The sequence below is a fragment of the Onychostoma macrolepis genome, chromosome 21, assembly GCF_012432095.1.
Source record: "Onychostoma macrolepis isolate SWU-2019 chromosome 21, ASM1243209v1, whole genome shotgun sequence".
Classification (NCBI taxonomy): Eukaryota; Metazoa; Chordata; class Actinopteri; order Cypriniformes; family Cyprinidae; genus Onychostoma; species Onychostoma macrolepis.
The window spans coordinates 29,753,503-29,775,140 of NC_081175.1; the positions used below are offsets into that span (position 1 = coordinate 29,753,503).

Sequence of the window (21,638 nt, forward strand, 5' to 3'; positions counted from 1 at the left end):
AGCAACATAATGGTAATGCTAGTGTTTTCTTTTCATTTCAGTCATTTGTACATCATTTCTCTGTTAAATTTCAATATCAGCGTTATATCAGCCGTCAGTCAGTGAATCAGTAGATATCAGGTTTTTGTATCAGTCACTGTAAGGTCTTATTATAAAGATGGCGCTGTTGGACACATACACGTGCTGCTGTTTGTTTGTTTTGTATGTTCATTTTTGCGTGTTTTTGTGAATGATTTGCACGATTGGGAGAACGACTAAGATGACGGCGTGTGTCTTACTTTTTTTGATGGCGATGACGCTCCCGAGTTAACTTTTTTCCACCTGTAAAACCAGTGGGAATGGGGCGTTAGTCTACTCAAGGGAGACGCTTCTGTCGCTGCGATGATGCTGAGATGCAGCTGGTCTTTCCCGATCACTAACTGAAAGTTTGCTGGAGGGTATGAGAACTCGATATCTGCAGCGACCTGAGTAATGTGAGGTCGCTTAGGAATAAAATGGATGAACTTCGAACTTTAACAAGAGGATGCTTCGAGTACCGTGAGTCTTGCATCATGCTCTTTACTGAGACTTGGTTACATCCAGAGATCCCTGATGGTTTAGTTGAAATAGAGGGGTTTTCACACATTCGCTCCGATAGGACTGTGATGTCAGGAAAAAGTAAAGGGGGTGGTCTCTGCTTGTATATAAATGACAGGTGGTGCAGACAATACACAGTCCGGGAGAAAACCTGCAGCTCTGATGTAGAACTGTTATGTGTAAGTCTCAGGCCATTTTATTTACCCCGTGAATTTGGTAACATTCTCATTTGCTCTGTCTACGTACCCCCCAACTGTAATGCTTCACGGGCTGCGTCACAGGTGGCAGACTGTGTTCATGAACAAGTACAGAGTACCCCAAATGCCCCTATTTTCGTCGTTGGAGACTTTAACCATTGTGATTTAAATACTGCTCTGCCGGGCTTTGAACAGTATATTAATTGTTACACCAGGAAGAATCGTATTTTAGACAAATGCTATGGCAATTTAAAACATGCTTACAAAGCCATAGCTAAACCACCTCTGTCTAACTCTGATCACAATACTGTTCATCTGATCCCTACTTATAAGACTGCCCTCAAGAGCTCTAAACCCCTGGTGAAATCTATCAATGTATGGTCAGAAGCAGGGGCGGAGCCAGACATTATAAACATCAGGGGCTTAGCCCAAATGTTGTTGCCCATTTAGCTGACAAATGTGCTTTAAGTTGAATCATGCAATAACGGGGTGGTCTAACTGCAAATCAAGGATCTCCAACAATCCCATTTAAATATGGGCTTCAGTTATTCTGAACTGAATACATGAGGCCAACAGAAGAACATTTACTGTATTTATATTAGATTTGTTAAGGGAGTAGCATAATAAGATAAACAGTGGCATACAGGGCCGTACGCAGGATTTTAGAAATACTAAGGTCCCAAAATGGAGATTGTTAGGGGGGTTCGGGGGCATGCTCCCCCGAGAAAATTTAGATTTTCCTGACTTACATGTGTGCATTTTAAGATGTTTTAAGGCTCATAAATTGGATAATAATATAGGTTTAAAACCAAGTCAGTGGGCAGTACACTGATAAAAATGATTTTTTGGTGAAGTAAACACTACATAAAAACAAATGTAATTTCTACATTAAATAATTTAGTTCAGGCAAGAATTAAAAAATTAAAGTAAATTCTATATTAGTACTCAATTTAAGCTTGTAGAAATTAAAGTTTGAACTTAAAAGCATATTTTACTTGGAACTGTTTGTCATGTTTACAAGGATTCTTTAAGTAAATATCAAAGTTATGATCCCGTTTTTCCCATCATGCACTGGGGCATGAATAATTAAAAAGGTTAAATTTGTCACTGTTTTTTAGTTATATTTACACTGTTTTATGGTTGCTTTTGTTGTTAGGTTTTGTAACATCTGGAGTTGATTTTCTACTCAAAATGACCCATTCTTACTCAAACACCATCCACTGATTGTCACCGTCATTGTGTATGGTGTACCACGTATTGAGGTCTCTGTGTTCATTTGGGTAACGATTCTTTTGAGTGGACATATTATCTTAAAAGGATAACAAGCTGTCTACTTGCTTGCTTACATGTTTGTAAGTGAATCACATGCTTTAATAGCATGGTTGTTTCCCAGTACTACATCGTTTGAGTACATTTTAGAAGCCATGACTGAGTGAAAAATATTTAAGTATTGCAGATTTAACATAAAATAAACAAGTAAATATTACTCATCAAACTCTAACTGGCCATGTTAATTTTACTTATTTCCTTTGCTAATTTTACCTAACTTAGCCAAGTAGATTTTACTTAATTCAGTACTTACATTTTACTTAAAATTTATTTGTGCAAAAACTTGCCAAATAAAAATTAAGTAAATTTACTTATTGTTTTTTTCAGTGTAGTAGCATAAATTATTTTTCAAGATTTCACAGATTCTTAAACATGAGAATCAGATTAAATGTTGCAATGAATGATCCACTACAAACTGGAAATAGAGAAGATATAGTTTGTTTATGTTTATGAATTTAATAAACTCAAGTTTATTACCAACTATCCTGGTAGCCTTCAGTAAAATCAAGTGTCTAAAATTATTAAACATAAATATTATTTTTTATATTTTTAATTCACACTAACAGAAATTAATCTTTTCCAATAATTTTAAACAGATTTTTACATTTTATGGCCAGTTTTACCTTTATAAAGCCATTTTTTTCTAAAAGTGCCCATTATCTTTTGAGTCAAATTCTTACATTTCATCAGTGAAGAATAATAAGACATTTGGGCTGTTACCAAGCAAATGAAATCAACACAGAAGCTGCATTTCAGATATATTTACACACTGTTTAATGCAAGACATGAATGCATTTAACTGCAATTTCAAATGCATAAATAATGTTTTGATATATTAAACATAAAACGTTAAATACTATTATTTTAAATGATTTAAAACATGAAAAAATCGGGGGGGGAAATCAAAATGTGAAATTAAAACCTCCAGTAGGTGGCAGCAAATCACTGTTAATAACTGAGTCACTGCGATTGAACCGAATAATTTAAACAGTTGATTCATTCAGGAACGAAACACCATCATGTTGCTCAGAGACTCAAAGTGCTGTGGCTGTGTTTGAAATGATTTGTTGCTGGCGGAATAGAGCAAAAGCAGCCAATATGGTGTCTAAAACGTAAGTCTCTTGATATTAGCCCATTACTTATTGAACCGTTGTATAAAATCAATATCACATTTGTATCCATGCTCATTTTATTTAAGAAAAAACGGCACTCTTCATGTGATATTTATTAACAAAATGAAATGATATAAATATATACATTTTCTGCCCCCTTATCTTTAATTATGTGATCATTCTTAATGCATATTAATAGACTGAATCATGCACCTCTAGCTTTAAATGTGTGACTTCATCATGTAGTCGCGCATGCGTGCACTCTGTAGGTGTGTTTTATTTGGTTTTTGCCATATACGCCATAATGTCATGTCTCTAGAGTTCAGTATTGGCGCTAAACATGCGCAGATTTGGTTTGCATGAGCTTGCCCAAGACATTAATAAGTGAACATAATTTACAAAAAGTAACCCACTAGGTAAAAATGCTTGAGGTGAATGAGATGAGACGAGTGACCTGCTGAGTGATTCACAGGAGGCGTGGCTATGTAGGACTGCGGTGTGTAACAAACCCAAAACATTCGGGGCTCTTGAAAAAACATTCAGTGTTCGAGCCCCAGAAGCCACCCCCCCGCTCCGCCCCTGGTCAGAAGATAGCATAGAATCACTGAAAGGTTGCTTTCTATGCACAGATTGGGACATTTTTTCTAGGGAATCAAGTTTGGATTATGCCACAGAAGTAATTACAGATTACACAACAACAAACCTTATGTTACCAAGGAAGTGAAGGACTGTATTAATAGGACCACTGTTATAGCACCAGGCATTTAAGAACAAGGATCACTTACAACTAAAAACTGTACAAAAGGAATTGAACGAGAGGCTCAAAGAGGCAAAAGAACATCACAGGGGCCTGATGGAGGAAAACTTTCAAACTATGAACTCTAAAGATTATGGGACTCAATGAAAATAGCAACCAACATGAAATTAACACAGAAGTTTTTGCATGTCACAGATGAATTTGCAAATGAATTGAACTATTTGTATAAGAGGTTTGACAATTATGACTTTTCTGCTGAATGGTGCTTGATAGTATTGCTATCGATGATGCTGATAGGTTGGAGATTGACCCTAAATCCATCACTAAGGTTTTTAAGCAAGTTAATGCAACTAAGGCCACAGGTCCAGATGGCATATCCCCTTTTTTAATAAGAACATGTGCAGACGAACTAACATCAGCTTGGTCCCCTATTTTCCAGAGGTCCCTGTACTCTCACATTGTGCCAAACCTGTGGAAAAAGGCAATCATTACCCCTGTTCCTAAAAAAAGCTTGTCCACAGGAGAATAATGATCTTAGACCTATTGCCTTAACTTCTGTTGTGATGGTGTATGGAAAAGCTCATCGTGAGCCAATTAAAACTGGAAGTATGTCCACTGTTAGATCCCTATCAGTTTGCATATAAACGTCAAAGAGGCACTGATGATGCTATCAACAGTTTAGTGCACCTAGTGACCAAACATCTTGAGAATCATGGGGCATATGCTAGACTGTTGTTTGTAGATTTTAGCTCAGCCTTTAATACCTTACAGCCTCATATTCTTCTGAAAACAATGCAACGGATGAATGTGAATCCCTTAATTATTAAGTGGTTCTACTCATTTCTGACCAATCGTAGCCAGCAGGTTAGGGTGAACAGGACGTTGTCTGAATCTACGATTATCAGCACTGATGCCCCACAGGGGTGTGTCAGTTGTCCAGTCCTGTTCACATTGTATACTAATGAATGTACATTCTCTGACGACACTGCTATCTTAGGTCTTATATCTGGAACATCAGATGTTATTACTTACAAACATGAGGTTCAAAACTTTGCCCAGTGGTGTGATAAACATTTTCTTAGTATTAACATAAACAAAAAAAACAGTGGAGATTATGTTTGACCCCAGGTCCATCGGAGACCACTTACCAGTGGTCATTAATGGTCAGAATATAGCCCAGGTGGACTCTTACAGATATCTGGGCATCCACATTGATAATAAACTGACATGGAATGTACAGGTTGAAAATGTCTGCATTAGGGTCCAACAGCGATTGTTTTTTTCTTCGTTGGTTGAGGGTTTTTGGTGTTAACCAGAAAGTGTTGCTTCTCTTTTATCATGCTGTAATCGAGAGCATTTTTCGTAATGGCATCTCAGCCTGGTTTGGCAATCTTAGTGTACACTTGAAAGCCCAGATTACACGCCTAACACAGAGAGCCATGAAAATTATGGGAGTTAAGCAGCATCCTACACTTCAGGCTATTTTTAAAGAAACAGTTATTAGACAGGCTCAAAAAATTATTTCAGATCCCACTCATGTCCGCTTCAGACACTTCAGAATTCTTCAGTGTAGGCTTAACCGTTTTAAGAACTCCTTTATCCCACTGATAAGTTAGCTAGAGGTCAACAATCATAATGGTTTTTTTTTTTCTCAACGCATCTGGGTGTGCAAACGATGATTGGTGGTGTGTTGCACGGTGGGTTTGGTGCAGTTTGGCTGATCGCTGTGTATTGTGGGGAGGGGGAGGGGCAAAGACGGGTTGTTACATGTATTGTATGTGTGTGGTGTGTTGTTCGTGTAGAGCAGCAGAGATATCGTATTGTATGTGTCTAAAGCAAATTTCCTTCGGGACAATAACGTTTATCTTATCTTATCTTATCTTATCTTATCTTATCTTATATCTAGTGGTTTTGGTTTTTCACATGAGTATACTGCAGGTGTTATACTTCCTTGTCAAGATGAGAAAGTTCTTGCTTTGCAGTGTGACACTGTGGCCACAGAGTTGTTTTACATCTCAAATAACACAAGCAGCCAAACAAAGTGCACTTAGGTCAAAACCACATCCTCTCCATGTTGGCATGTGTCCTGTGAAGCCCTTTTCACAGAGTTGTTTTGCAGAACATCAGAGTCTTGCTGTTGTTACATTTGAAAGTCCTTTCCTGTCATAATATGGGTCTCCTCATGAGGTGATAAAAATCCTTCTGAAGCTCAGACGGCACAACATCAACAGATCTCAGAGTTGTGATGGATGTTTCTTCACACAAGGTGATCAAAACAATCATCTATCACTTTTTTGTGAAGAGTTTTAGTTTATTCATTATTGAAGCTACTGTGACACTAAAATGTCAAAAAATACACAGTGACACGGCAAAGATATAGTAATAACAATATACAACAAAAGAGCAGCTGGTGGGCTAGAGTCTGGTGGGCTAGAGATTTGATAGTTATTGGACTTATTTCATGTGGAAAGTGTGGTGAACAGTTTAAAGAGAAGCGCTTCTAAACTAGGGCATCAGAAATATTCTGTAATGCTTTCATATCTTTTAAATCATTGATGTAGAGACACATACTACTGTATACTGAACAGTGTTTTATTCCTGTACAGAAATTGATTAATTTATTTCTATTTTGCCACAAGAAGTAAAGCAATTTACATGTTGTGCACACAAGAAAGCATGGATCTGTATCGTTTTGATTACCAGCGTTCTTCAAAATATCTTCTTACTGTGTAAACGATGACAGAATGGGTTGAACTATCACTTGAAGAGCTCTGGTCATGCAGCAAAGATGGTGCTTTAAAGTGAAACTCGACTCAGATAACTCTGATAAACTTTACCAATTTACAAAATAATCTTTCTTTGATTTTTCTGTCTTTGTTTCCTTTCGAGGATGAACTTGAGGAACAGCTGATGCTGATGGTTAATATTTAGGCTACTGCACTTTTGTTTTCCTCTCTTCTGTTGTTCTTTCAGCTGAGTTTGACGTTGGATATTAGACAGATATTCAGCCACGAAAAACCTCAATAAATTCTTTGTGGAGGAGTATAAAAAGTGTATAAAAAATGGCTTATCTGAAAAATATTAGAACGTACAACAGAACGCATCGCAGTGTATTTGTTTTACTCCTCCACGATAACTTGCAACACAGCCGCGCTAGGGCTTAGGCCAGGCAGAGACCGTCTACAAAGTACATGCGGAAGCATAAAACGATTCATGGTTTTCCATCTGAATTTTTTTTTACAGTTAACAAAACGATCTGTTTGTGCACCAAGGTCTTTGAAAGGTACAAAGACAAACACTTAGGACACTCACTTTAATTTAAATAATAAATATTATAAACAAGATATGCGATAGTGGTTTTTATTATATTATTACTATCAGGGCTGAACTGGGACAAAAAGTCAGCCCTGGCATTTTTGATGGGGGTTTTTTTAGAAGCAAATGGGCCAATTCTGATACCAATTGCCAATTTTTTTCTTTAACCAAAAGACAAGAAAGAATGAAAGAGTACATTAACAAGATGTTTATTTGCTCTATTACAGGCTGAAATGGCCTATAAACAAAGCAGATATATGATTATTAAAGCTACATTAATATGCATAATCAGGTAAGATGAAAAAAAATGTCATCAAAACTTTTCTGAAGACAGTCAGTTCCCTTCAGAGACACATTTATATAATCTTTAAAATTTATATATTTTTTATTTTTATTTTTTGTCTCCACACAAAGAATCATAAAAGCATTTATTCAATATCCCAACTTGCTGGTGGTTGCTTTACACTCATGTTTCACTTTTTATTCTCAGGATGATTTATCTATAACCACAAAACAGAAACCTATGGTCTCTTTCAGTTTTTGTATTACTGTACATGTTACATTTTTAAAAATGTTACTTCAACAGATATATATATATATAGTAACGAGGTGAAGAATCACAAGACAAGGGGAAGTCAATAAATGCCCGGAGGATGAGTTTATTGAAGGGTTTTTTGTGAGTGCACACTTGTTTGAGTGTCGTGTGTTGGTGCTGCGTGCTCCTCGTGTGATCAGCGCTTATGCTTTCCAGTGGTTGTCCTCCGTGCCGTGCTCATGTGCTGGGGCTGGCCGGTCAAACGCTGCTTTCTGGAATAAATGCAGATCAAGAGTTAGCGTGGAATCATGTCTCACCAATGTGTGTGTTGCGGCGGCTTATCAAGCCCTGCCGTGATGAGCCTCAGGTGCGCCCGGCCAGCCCCGTGACGAGGACGTGCAGGTGATCCTCGTTGGTTTCCAGGGCGACGCTGATGAGCGCTCGGGACACCCGTCACAATATATATATATATAAACTCCAGAGTGCACAGCAACATACAGGTGCTGGTCATATAATTAGAATATCATCAAAAAGTTGATTTATTTCACTAATTGCATTCAAAAAGTGAAACTTGTATATTATCAAGCCCTGCCGTGATGAGCCTCAGGTGCGCCCGGCCAGCCCCGTGACGAGGACGTGCAGGTGATCCTCGTTGGTTTCCAGGGCGACGCTGATGAGCGCTCGCGACACCCGTCACAATATATATATATATAAACTCCAGAGTGCACAGCAACATACAGGTGCTGGTCATATAATTAGAATATCATCAAAAAGTTGATTTATTTCACTAATTGCATTCAAAAAGTGAAACTTGTATATTATATTCATTCATTACACACAGACTGATATATTTCAAATGTTTATTTATTTTAATTCTGATGATTAGAGCTTACAGCTCATGAAAGTCAAAAATCTGTATCTCAAAATATTAGAATATTACTTAAGACCAATACAAAGAAAGGATTTTTAGAAATCTTGGCCAACTGAAAAGTATGAAAATGAAAAGTATGAGCATGTACAGCACTCAATACTTACTTGGGGCTCCTTTTGCCTGAATTACTGCAGCAATGCAGCATGGCAAGGAGTCGATCAGTCTGTGGCACTGCTGAGGTGTTATGAGAACCCAGGTTGCTCTGATAGTGGCCTTCAGCTCATCTGCATTGTTGGGTCTGGTGTCTCTCATCTTCCTCTTGACAATACCCCATAGATTCTCTCTGTGGATGTGTTCATGGTTTTAATCTATAGAATTAGCATTGCCTAGTCCAGACTATCTTTTACTTTTATTTTTACTAGTGTATGCATGAAAGACTAGCTGACATGAATAACAAACAGCAACATGAGTGAATCACCTGGGAAGTCTTATTTATTTATTTTAATGTTTGTTTGTTTGTTTATGCATGCTTGAGTTGGAATGGTCTATGATTGTCACATGATCTGAATCTACAGCATCAGCCCAGCCACTGTATTTACACGATAACCCTGTTTTCTTCATTTACAGTCTTTCATGATCCAGATGGAGCCGGGGAGAGTTGTTCTGATGTATCAGAGAGGATCATAATGAGATGAGGTAGAAGAAAAAGCTTTTTTTTTTGGTCAAAATACCCGAAACAAAATTTCATTCTTGTATGTTTCATATAGGCAACCAACATCGCATACTTCAGTATGATTTAGATTTACTAGAAGTATTTGTTCACGTTTCAACAGCAAATCTAATTGCACTAAGGTTATCTGAAATTACTTTACCTCTAAAATTATTGTACCTTGACTTTGATGACTAATTAAACTGTGTCTGTGTGATTTAACAGATAAAAATGGAGAGTAGAAATTAAATAATGCAGAAAGCACAGACAAGCAACAAACAAGAATACAGAGAGAAAAACGGAGCCCAGAAATGAGACTCAAACCAGTGAAACACAAGAGAAAAGCAGACAGACACTAGTTAGATGTGACAGTATGTAAATCCAAACTGTAAGTGTTTGTTCATTATGAAACTTTATTCTTCTTCATATTTTTATTCATGCTATATTTTTTTCTTATACTCCTGTCATAAGATGACACATTCGGTCAGATTCATCAGACTTTCTGCGGTCATTTATGATTGACCTGTATTATTGATTGAGAACATAAAACCTGATAAATCCAAAACAATGAGGATAACCTGATGTATGTTTGTGATTTCTAGTCTCACATGATCCAGATGAACCTGTATAGTTTTATACAGATGTTCTCAAGAACACACAACATCAGTGACCTCCAGATACCAGCAGCTGAAGACCTGAACAACATAACAGACTCCATCCATCCACACTAGCTTCTGGACTCTTTTATGGACACATCTGATCACATTTCTCAAAAACCCAGCAAGAATCACGCAGAAACACAAAAATGCAAACACATAAATGGTAAAAAATGACTATATCTTGGGTTTTCTCAACAACCCAGCTTGCTGGGTTAAAATGTGTAAACCCAGCACGTGGTCTGTCCAATATTTACCCAGCGCTGGGTTGCCAATCGGGTTATTTTTAACCCAGCCGTTTTTAGAGTGCAGTGACATTGTGGTCACAGAGCTGTTGAACTGCAAAACAAGCAGCCAATCAAAGTAGTCTACACACTACAAAACCACGCCCCTCACCGTTTTGGCATGTGTCCTGTTCTTAGAATTGAAGCCTTTGCTGTTTGCAGAGTATCAGAGTATTATTTTGTTTTTCACAGAATCTCAGAGTCTTCCAATTCTTGGAATCAAAGCGCTTTTCCTGTTTTCCTGTATAATTTGTATCTTCTCACTATATAAAAATCCCCCTGAAGCTCAGACGGCACAACATCAACAGAGATCTCAGAGTTGTGATGGATGTTTCTTCTCTTCAGCTCAACACAAGGTGATTAAAACAATCATATTTAATTTTTTGTTAAGAGTTTTTATTATTCATTTTTTAAGCTTTTACAGTACTGTGAAACTGAAATAGATATGTCAAAAATACAACATGGCAAAGGTAGTAGTAATAATATATTATATTACATTACATAATATTATAGCCTGTGTGACGCGTGTCCAGAGCCCTCATCAGCGTCGCCCTGGAAACGGAGGAGGAACACCTGCACGCAATCAGCACGGGCTGGCCGGTCACAGCTGAACCTAATCAAGAGGCAGCTACAAAGGCCGCCAAGTCGCACACACTGGTGAGACATGTCTCCTGAAGACCGTCCACTAACAGACCTATTCCTTGCTTTCCAGAGAGCAGTGTGTGACCGCCCAGCCAGGACGCATGAGCACCGCACGGACACCCAGCACTCGAGCACTTGGATTAACGGCAAAAGCGGGTCTCGCAGCACTGTTCCACCACACCAGGACACATTGGCACGCCACCATTTCACAATAAATGCACCCTTCGGGGCATTTATTGAACTATTCTTGTCGTGTGATTCTTCAGCCCATTACACTGGTGGAGAATGCGGGCAGGTTCCTGAAGAGTCACTGACAAGCGTCCTTTTTTTTTTTTTTTTTTGGTGTTTTGAGTTATCCCCATGTCTACGGACAACCACTAATTTTTTTTTTTTTTTTTTCTTGGCTCTCCCCCTCTCTTCTTCACAGGTGGCGACTCCTCCCCAGCCATGGAGGAATTATTAAAGCACCTCACTGAGGTGAGCATTAGGCAGCAGCAAATAGTCGAACACATGGCCGCCCGACAAGGAGAGATCACTGTGCTCCGCACCGCCGCCGCCCAGCGGGTTCCGCTGCCAGACCCCCGCATTCGAGCCACAATGCTTTTGCCGAAGATGACGGTGCACGACGATGTGGAGAGCTATCTTCAAATGTTCGAATCTACGGCGAACCAGGAGGGCTGGCCTCAGGAAGAATGGGCGCGTGTGCTGGCACCGTTACTAACGGGGGAACCACAACGGGCTTATTTCTCAATGCCAGCGGATCTGAGGGATTCCTACGAGGAGCTGCGGAAAGAGATCCTGTCCCGCGTGGGCCTATCATCTATCGCAGCAGCACAATTGTTTCACGACTGGGAATATAACAGCCGGTTGCCAGCCCGCACCCAAGCCGCCGACCTATCCCGTTTCTCGCGGCACTGGCTGCTTGCCGGAGATCCCAGCGCCGCCCAAGTGGCCGAACGTGTCGTCGTGGACCGTCTTCTCCGTGCCCTTCCTCGTCCGATTCGGCAAGCGGCCGGCATGCGGAACCCGCTCACCGTGGGAGATCTCGTGGAGGCCATCGAGCTGGCGGAGGCGGCTCAACGTCGCGAGGCTGGGGAGCGAGCGCCGCCGTTTCCCCGAAGGGTGCACCAGGAGTGACGCTCGCCGGAGGGCATCTCGCGACCAGTGAACAGGCCGGCGGTTCCCGGCCCCCAGGATGAGCCGATGCCCACGGATCCTCCTCGTTCACCCCAACAGGCCTGGCTGGCAGGTTGCATCGTCCACCGTGATCCCCCGCTGGAAGCACCACGAGTCGAGGTGAAGGTGAATGGAGGACCCTACCAAGCTCTCCTTGACTCGGGCAGCGCGGTCAGCCTGGTCCAGCCGACAGTCTTTCCCCCGCAGGTGGAGTCAAGAGCCTGCCTACCCATCACGTGTGGTCCCTGCTCGGCACGTCACCATTTAGGCTGCCCCAGGCTCCTGGCCCGTCGAGGTGGGGATCATGAAGGATTTGCCCATCCCCGTGCTCCTCGGAAGAAACTGGCCGGGTTTTGATCGCCTGCTCGCCACCGCCACCCAACCTGCCAGCGCTGTTGGGAACCGCCGAAGACGAAGGTTCAACCGAGGTTTCCGGACGACGTCAACCCCGCGGCCTACTCGACATCGCGAAAGAAGCCTGGGAACAACAGCCGGCCGCCCATCGGTCCACCATCGAACACATCCGTGAGATGAGGGAGCGGATCGACAGGGTCATGCCAATCGTCCGGGAACACCTACGAAGGCCCAGCAGCGCCACTACAACCGGGCAGCCCAGCCACGGGAGTTTCAGCCAGGAGATCACGTCATGGTCCTAGTTCCGACGGCCGCCTGCAAATTCCTAGCAAAGTGGCAAGGGCCCTACACGGTGACCGAGCGGGTGGGGCCTGTGACCTACCGAGTGCGGCAGCCCGGAAGGAGAAAAGAGGATCAACTATACCATATCAACCTCCTGAAGACTGCCTTCTCCACCCCCAGCGGCCACTGGCATTATCGGGTTCTCCCCTTCGGCCTGCACGGGGCCCCAGCCACTTTCCAGCGGATGATAGACATCCTGCTGAGGCCCCACCAGTCCTATGCGGCGGCCTACCTGGATGATGTCGTCGTCCACTCGGAGAGCTGGGAGGATCACCTGGAGCGGTTGCCGAGGGTGCTTGTTGAGCTGCGCAGGGCTGGACTGACCGCCAATCCCCGGAAATGTCACCTGGCCCTCTACGAAGCGAAGTACCTGGGCTTCCAGGTGGGCCGGGGCAAACCGCAAGAGAAGAAGGTGGCAGCAATCCTCTCGGCCCCACGGCCCACCTCAAAAACCCAGGTACGTGCCTTTTTGGGATTGGCGGGTTACTATCGCTGCTTTATCCCTAACTTCTCCTCCTTAGCAGCTCCCCTGACAGACCTGACCAGGAAGGGGCAGCCGGAGAAGATTCCCTGGGGTCCCACTGAAGACGAGGCTTTCCAGCGAGTGTAGGTGGCACTCACCTCGGAGCCGGTACTGCGAGCCCCAGACTTTAACTGCCCCTTCCTGTTGCAGACGGACGCCTCCAACACCGGGTTGGGAACCGTTCTCTCCCAGGTGCAGGACGGTGAGGAACACCTGGTGATCTTCATCAGCCGAAAGCTGACCCCAGCGGAACAACGGTACGCTGCCGTCGAGAAGGAAGTGTTTGCCGTCAAGTGGGCAGTCCTGGAGCTCAGGTATTACCTCCTAGGCCAAAAATTCACGCTCATTACTGACCATGCTCCATTACAGTGGATGGCCCGAGCCAAAGACACGAACACCAGGGTCACCCGCTGGTTCCTGGCGCTCCAGGACTTCCACTTCGTCGTGCGACATCGGGCAGGGATGGCCAACGCTAACGCCGATGGACTCTCACGGATCTGGGCAGCTTTCGCAGGTCTGTCAGGGTTCACTCCCCACCCACCCTCAATCTGCCCTTTGTCCCGCAGGACCAGGACGACGCTTGATCTTATGTTATTAGATTTTTAACAAAAATTTAATTTGCACCAAGCATTTTGCCACAAATAAGTTGAGAAAACTGCTGAAGCTGGTTGCCTTAAACTTCTTTTTTTTTTTTTTTTACAGTGTGGGAAAAACAAAGCAATTAGCATTATCGATTTCCAAAGTCAGAGTACAGGCAGTTTGAGATTAAAATTATTTTTTTATACTTCTACATCACCCGTGTCAACGTAGTCCATAGTTACTAAAATGTATCTTGATTGTATCTAGTGGATATTTTGGGAAAAACAGTTTTACTCCACGCTACCATACAGCTGAGCAAAGACTGTGCTTTAAAGTGAAACTTGACTCTGATTACTTAAATATACCAATTTACAAAATCATCTTTCTTTGATTCTCCTGTTGACAATTAAAATATGTGACGGTTCAAGTCGGTTGAGATGTTAAACAATTCGCAGAGCAATTGGGAATTTATATGAATGTATCTCTGAGGGGAACTGACTGTGTTCAGAAAAGTTTAGATGGTATTTTCCAACCCAGTCTCAAGGCATTTTGTGACATAGTCATGAAATTTAATCTATTGATTTGTGTTCATGGATGACTTTCAGGGTAATGTATTACAATAGGAATTATCCTGCCCAGTCTCAATCCAACAGCAGACATGATAAATGAAACCTGGTTTTACTATAAATAAAACTAAAAACCATGGTTAATACACCGTGTGCATTAGGCACGTTGGTATTCTGATCATATTTTTTTTCCAAACACATTTGACCAATTCCAAACCACATAAATTTCAATAACTTTTATTAATTTTGTATTTAATCATTTATGAGTCATATATAAATGTTCATAAAGGCTGGAAGTGAAAAACCTTATATTCAGGTGTGCAGAATTTTTAGGCATGTTTTCTTTTACTGATAAAATGAGCCAAAAAGAGGTTTAACTCAGACTGAAATGTCAAAAATGATTAAATCCCCATGCGAAATATACAAAACTAATGTAATTTAGAAATTATAAAGTTAAGGCATGAGGAGAAGAAAAGACAAGTTAACTGCAAAATAATTAAGAATTAATGTGAAGAATTAGGTGTAAAACCATTAGGAACCATTTAGTCTCCAGCGCCACCATTTTCCAGAACTGCAACCTTCCTGGAGTCTCTAGAAGAGCAAGGTGTCAGGTTTTCAGAGAACAAAATCCTAAAAAAATTGCATGCTGAAGTACTGTGAAATGTATTAGGACAGATAAGATGAGAGTGACTCTTGAAGGACCAGTAGATCCTCTTGTATCACTGTTTGAAGAATTAATCTTCCAGAATCTTTCAGTAAGTTTTGGGAGATCATTTTTGTTCCATCTTCTATCCTGAAATGTCTTCAGGATTGACTAAAAATGAGCTCCTAAAACTTACTGCCAGATTCTGGAAGATACATTCTTCAAACAGCTGTCCAGTGGTCATGCCTTAACTTTGCAATTTATGTATTGCATTAGTGTTGAATATTTCTCATGGGGATTTAATAATTTTTGATTTTTCAGAGTTAAACCTCTTTTTTGGCTAATTTTATCATTAAAAGAAAACCTGCTTAATTCTGCACACCTGAATATAAGGTTTTTCACTTCCAGACTTCATGGACAATTATATATCACTTATAAATAATTAAATACAAAATTAATAGTAGTTATTAAGGTCGATGTGGTTTGGAATTTGTAAAATGTGCTTGGAAAAAAAATTACGATCAGAATATCAACGTGCCTAATAATTATGCACACAGTGATGGTAAACACAAATTAACTATGGCTTTGCTAAACTAATTATAGTTTAACCATGATATTTGTAGTAAAACATTGGTAATACGAATGGTAATCAATACACACAGACAAAGCCTTAGTTTGTTTTTATGAAGAAATGTCTTTATTTATTTGATTTGGGTTTTGTTTTAATATTTCAGTTTAGTTTTATTTTATGACATTTCAATTTCACAAACAAATGTGCAGCATTTTCTCTGAGAAATAATAAAAGGACACCTTTTCATTTACAATTTGTCACAAACCTCATTTTGTTAAAAACAAATTGTGAGAAAATCGTATTGTGAATCAGCATCATGAATTTTGTTGCATTGAGTTGAGTGAATGGTTACATGTTGACTATCAGCTGTTACCGGTTTAGTCACATGATGATATAAACTGAACTTGCTCTTGAACTAAAAACACTGGCTTCAACTAAACTCTTCATGTTATCTGTGTGATTTAACAGGTGGGATAACACACAGAAAACTGCTGGAGCATCAGAAACCAGATAAGAAAAAAACAACAGGAGAGAAATGGAGGCCAGAAATGAGACACAAACCAGTGAAACACAAGAGAAAAACAGACGGACGCTTGTTAGATGTGACAGTATGGAGGGAATAAAACCACACTGTAAGTGTTTGTTCATTATGTAAATTCTAGTCTTCACACTCCTGTCTTAAAGCTTCACATTCAGACAGATTGATCAGATCTTCTGTAAGATGAAAGTTTACAGATGTGTGATTGTGTGTCAATGACAGAATGTATTATAGATTGAGAACATAAAACAAATCCAAAACAATGAGAATCTGATGTATGTTTGTGATTTCCAGTCTCTCGTGATCCAGACGGACCTGTAAACTTTAATTCTGGAGAAACTTCAGCATGTTCTGAAGAACACACAACATCCCTGAGACAGCAGCAGCTGAAGACAACACCATCATGATCACAGACTCCATCCATCCACACTACAGTCTGCTCAGATCTCAGGGATGTGCTGACATTTTGAGCGGCAGGGGCACAAGTGGGAAAAAAAAAACACTTCTCATATTTACTTTAATTTTAAAGAACCTTTAACATCTGAAAAGCCTTTTTGTTTCACAAAAGGTTCTTTGTGGTGAAAGAAGGTTCTTCAGATTATAAAAAGTATCCCTGCTAGAAATTTTACGTTCCCAGAACGTCCCCGCTGGCATCAAGGACGTCACCTGGTAACTTTCCCAGAACGTTCTGAGAAGGTCATGATGTCGAGTTCTTTAAAGGGTTGTGGGACGTTATTTGGGGGACCTTAGCAGAACTTTCAGGACGTTCTCGGGATGTTTAGGGGACCATATTTTATTTGTAAATTTGATGTTCCCAGAACATTTCAAAATAGTCACAATGTCAAGTTCTTTTAAGGGTTGGGGCAGTGTTGGGTAAGCTACTTTCATAAAGTAATTAATTACAGTTACTAATTACATCATCAATATTGTTTTTAAATTACTCTGTCTGAAAAGAAACTTAGTTGCTCAATAAGTAACTTAATTATTCAAATCGCTAATTAGGCTACATCTTAAAACCCCTATAAACCTTAATAGAAATTAAACTGTTTATTCTTTCAATTTGAGTCTAACATAGAATAGTTTAGCCTTTTAGCTTTAACACAACTGTAATACTTGAACATTTTTATAAAAAGAATTAGCATTCTTTGGTTAACAAATATAAATTACTCAATAACAAATAAGCTTAAATGTTAAACAATACATTTCAGTTTGGCAAGATTTTCAGGAAAAGCCCAACTAGTAAAACCCATACAGGTTTATGTAAAAATAACACGTTAACTAATGTAGGTAAGAATAAATTACAGAAATGATCTTCTGTGCTGAATAAAGCCATGTCAGATCGTGCTGTTCTTATGAGGTAAATTCCTCATAGCCAGGGGCGTGGGAAGTGGGGGTGCTGAAGCACCCCCTGTTTTTTTCTGTGGGAAACTGTTTAATTGTTGGGAATATAAAAAGTGCAAATAGCCATGTTGTTGGTAGAGGCTAACACTAACTCCACCCACAAACGCATGATTGGGATAGTGAAATTTGCAAAAGACAGTCATCAATTGTCTGATTCAGTGGCGCAGATGGTAAAGCGCGTGCTACTGTACTTTTGACACAATCGACCGGGGTTCGAATCTGCCCTTTGGCGAACCTTTTTTTCTCTCTTTTTAAATTTCAAATCACATCACATCAGAAGAGCATTTATTTTTTTAATAAAAATGAAGGAAATAATAAAAAAATTGAACAAACCATCGGGAAGGGTTACACCCAAGGTGTAGGGAGAGCTTTTGTCCCAATAAGGTGGCATCCATTTAATAATTTGAAATAAAATTAAGAAATTACACTCAATAAGTTGCATACTATTTTATAATGTATTACAATGCAGAGGTGCAGATAATTGCCACTATTTGCAATAAGTAATGTTTTTCTCTAATAATGTTTTTTTCGCCACAATTAATCATACCCTTTTATTCAATATTTACAATAAGTAATTAGCAGGATCCTGCTATTTTAACAGAATCTAAAGCTATTTGCACTGTGTAAATAGCATATCACTAAAGAATACCGCTATTTTCACTTAGTGTAAATAGCCTCTATCGCGACACGCAACAACCCCCCACAGCACCCCCAACATAAAACATCTTCCCGCGCCCCTGCTCATAGCAGGTCTTCTTTCAAAAATGATGAAAATTAGATGAATCTTGATTATTATTTTTATCTAGGTGTGGGCGTTTGCGTTGGGTGAGTGACCATACACACACACACACACACACACACAGCGTATTTTTCAATTAAAGACAGCTTATGGATTTAATATGGGCTGCTTTTGGTGCTTGTGTAACTGGTCTGTTCTCTTCCCTGTGTTGTGTTGTGGATCAATAAAGCTTGTGATTCAAGAACTCTTCTCTCAGCCCATTTATTCACTGAGAAAACAGGATAACACAGAGTGAGTTGATAACTTCCAGCATATTCGACACTCCTTGTGCTGCCACGCTAAAATAAAACACACATCTTTCACTCTCTTCACTAATGTCTAGCACTTTTTCTTGATATCGAATATATGCTGTTTCTCATGATATATCACACATTTCATAGATAATAACAGATGGAATTACGGAGCTACCAAACACACAACTTACCGCTGGCCTTTCACACATGAACTGACTGAGAGACTGATGCAACAGGGCAGTGAGTTCTGCGGAATCGCCGCGAGTGTCGCGAGTCCAGGGCCGCGAGCTCCTCCGGTCTGCCGCCGTCCGCGGCTTTCTTCAGCCCGCCGTTCGCGGGGAAATTGTCGCCGCCGTCCGCGGCTGTCTTGAGCCCGCCGTTCGCGGGAGAATCGTCGCCGCCGGATGCCGCTGACTCAAGCCCGCCGGATGCCGCTGACTCAAGCCCGCCGGACGCCGCTGACTCCAGTCCAGACCCGGGTCCCAGTGGAGCAAGTCCACCTGTGACGGCCAGGAGTGCCGTCTTGTCGTGCCCACAGGAACATTTTAACGAACCTTGTCATGTCTTGTCCATGGAGACTTGTCGTGGAAGTGGAGGCGGTTGCTGAGGGACCTTGTGAGGGCCCCTGACTCCCTGTCATGCCCAGAAGAAGCCTCAGCTTCCGAGCTAGCCCAGGAGGGCTTCCTGTTCCTGTGGGCTGTCCTGTCTGTGTGTCTGGCCTGTCCTGTCCCTGTCTTGTCCCTGTCTGTTTAGCCCTGGAGGGCTATCCGGTCCTGTCTGTGTGTCTGGCCAGTGTCGTGTCCTGTCTGTTAAGCCCTGGAGGGCTCCTGATACCCCCTGGATTCCCCAAGGAAATTTTGGGGGGGGGGGTAGTAGAGCTCCGGGTGGAGTGGCCGGGCCGAGGGACCCGAGGCCACGGCCACGAAGACCATCTTTGACCGCCTGTGCTCCCAGCCCTGCCTGGGCCTCCGTCTGTGTGTTACGCTCTGGAGGTCCCCGTCCTGTGTTCATGTCTGTCCTGAGGGGCCTCCAGAGTGCCCCCCTCCCTGGTGGAACTGTTACGGCGCGGGTCGCGCCTTTCGGGAGTCAGGACTGTCATGTCCTCTGTCGTGTGTCATGTGTTCCCGCCTCTTGTGTCCATATTTGGTCTTGTTCCTGTCCTTGTTAAGTGTGATTATTAGTTAAGTCTTGTCCAGCTGTGTTTCGTCTTATTATCAGTAATTGTCATGTGTATTTAGTTCCTGCCTGTTTAGTTAGATTTCGTCTGGTCTACTCGTTATTCCCCGGTGTTCCTGTCTGTGTGAACCTTGCCTTGTCTTGCCCTGTCCTGATGTCCTCATTAAAGACTGTTATTTTGAAGTTACTCCTCGTCTCCGTGTTCCTCGTCCCTCCCTGCTGTGTGCACCGTGACAATAGGAATGGTAATACATACACCAAAAGCACGGTCGCTACACGTTTACTATAGTAAAACCATGGTTAATTGCTGTAAGTGTTTTAGCAGTTAGCATATATCAGTACCACTGTAGTAAAGGAAACTGATTAGTAATGAATATTTGCAGCCTCTCAAACAACAGAGCGATTTTTTTTTTTTTTTTTTTTTTTTTTAAAGAGATTTACATATTATTCCGTTTTATTCTAAGTATATGTAAGATGTTTTTCAAAAAATATGAATGTAAAACGGTCGGCTTTTTCTGTGGTGATTTGCATTTGTTTACGCTGTGTGCTCCTGAGCGTGACCTAAAACATGGCGGAATCAGACGCGGCGTGACGTAGTTTGCCAAGCTCTATAGAAGGTGACCAATTACCAGCAGAGACCAACAGAGTCCAGAGTCCATTTGTATTAAAACCAATACAAGTCCCATTATAACCATTACACGTTTTGTGAAGGTGTCTATTGTTTTTTTTTTCGATCGTTGTATCTTGCTACAGCGCACATTCTATCAGCTGCAGTTCTGGCGCCGCTGTATCAATATACTGTACAGTGCCACATACATTCACATCAGTAAGAAGATATTTTGAAGAATGCGGGTAACCAAACAGTTGCTGGTCCACATTGACTGACAGTAGGGGAAAAAATACTATGGAAGTCGCTGTGGACCAGCAACTGTTTGGTTTTCCACCTTCTTAAAAATAGCATTTATGTTTAACAGAAGAAGGAAACTCAGGTTTAAAGCAACTTTTGAGTGAGTAAATGAAGGTATAAAAATAATTATTCCTTTAATGTTAATAAAACACCAAACACAAAAAGAAAAATCACTCACTACTCTTGACTGAAAACGCTCTCGGTTACTAACGTAACCTCGGTTCCCCGAAATGAGGGAACGAGACATTGCTATGGGAAATACCTTTTCCTCGAATACTACTGAAGCCTTATTGAATCACGCCAGTAAAACTGGCCAATGACGCGTTCAAGCGCGAAATATGAGCGGGATCCCACTCTATATAAGGCAGTGCTTGTACGTCATCCATTCAGAATCTTTGACTGAAGCAACTTGGCATTCTAAGATCCTGAGGTCTGTGACACGGCAATAACAGCAATGTCTCGTTCCCTCATTTCGGGGAACCGAGGTTACGTTAGTAACCGAGAGAGTTCTCCTTCAATTCGGTCACTCTACATTGCTATGGGAACGTATAAAATCCCGCCGTGTCACAGCGATGGAGCCTGGTTCGACAAGTATGTCAAGTTTCACATCCAGAGTCGTAATGAGAGCGGCAATGATATTAGCGCTCTTCGTAAACACAGCTCAGGTCTACAGGACCTAGTCGAAACCATGTAAAAGTTAGGGGGGGGGGCGTGGCAGCAAGACGATGCGGAGTTAACTCCGGTGAAACAGAGAAAGTGAAATGGCGGCGGCTTCGGCGCTTTCACATATAGATTAATTGATTAATTGTAATTGTTTAATTTTAATGAAATCATGTTATGATGTACT

At 41.2% G+C, this 21,638-nt stretch overlaps 2 long non-coding RNA genes across 5 annotated transcripts; both read left to right on the forward strand.

Moving 5' to 3' along the window:
• Positions 1 to 240: 240 nt before the first annotated feature.
• LOC131528679 (uncharacterized) lies at positions 241 to 11,318 on the forward strand. 2 transcript variants are annotated; one of them, XR_009267924.1, is made up of 5 exons: positions 241 to 537; positions 9,320 to 9,388; positions 9,627 to 9,789; positions 10,004 to 10,697; positions 10,855 to 11,318. It is a non-coding gene; the product is annotated as an uncharacterized LOC131528679 (long non-coding RNA). The 2 variants fall into 2 exon arrangements; XR_009267925.1 differs by lacking the exon at positions 241 to 537 and adding an exon at positions 6,141 to 6,237.
• A 52-nt stretch (positions 11,319 to 11,370) lies between these two features.
• LOC131528678 (uncharacterized) lies at positions 11,371 to 20,071 on the forward strand. Of its 3 annotated transcripts, none has more exons than XR_009267922.1 (5): positions 11,371 to 13,635; positions 13,748 to 13,892; positions 16,206 to 16,369; positions 16,570 to 18,706; positions 18,856 to 20,071. It is a non-coding gene; the product is annotated as an uncharacterized LOC131528678 (long non-coding RNA). The 3 variants fall into 3 exon arrangements; XR_009267923.1 differs by having other exon boundaries at positions 11,371 to 13,312; positions 13,380 to 13,892; XR_009267921.1 differs by having other exon boundaries at positions 11,371 to 13,892.
• Positions 20,072 to 21,638: the final 1,567 nt, after the last annotated feature.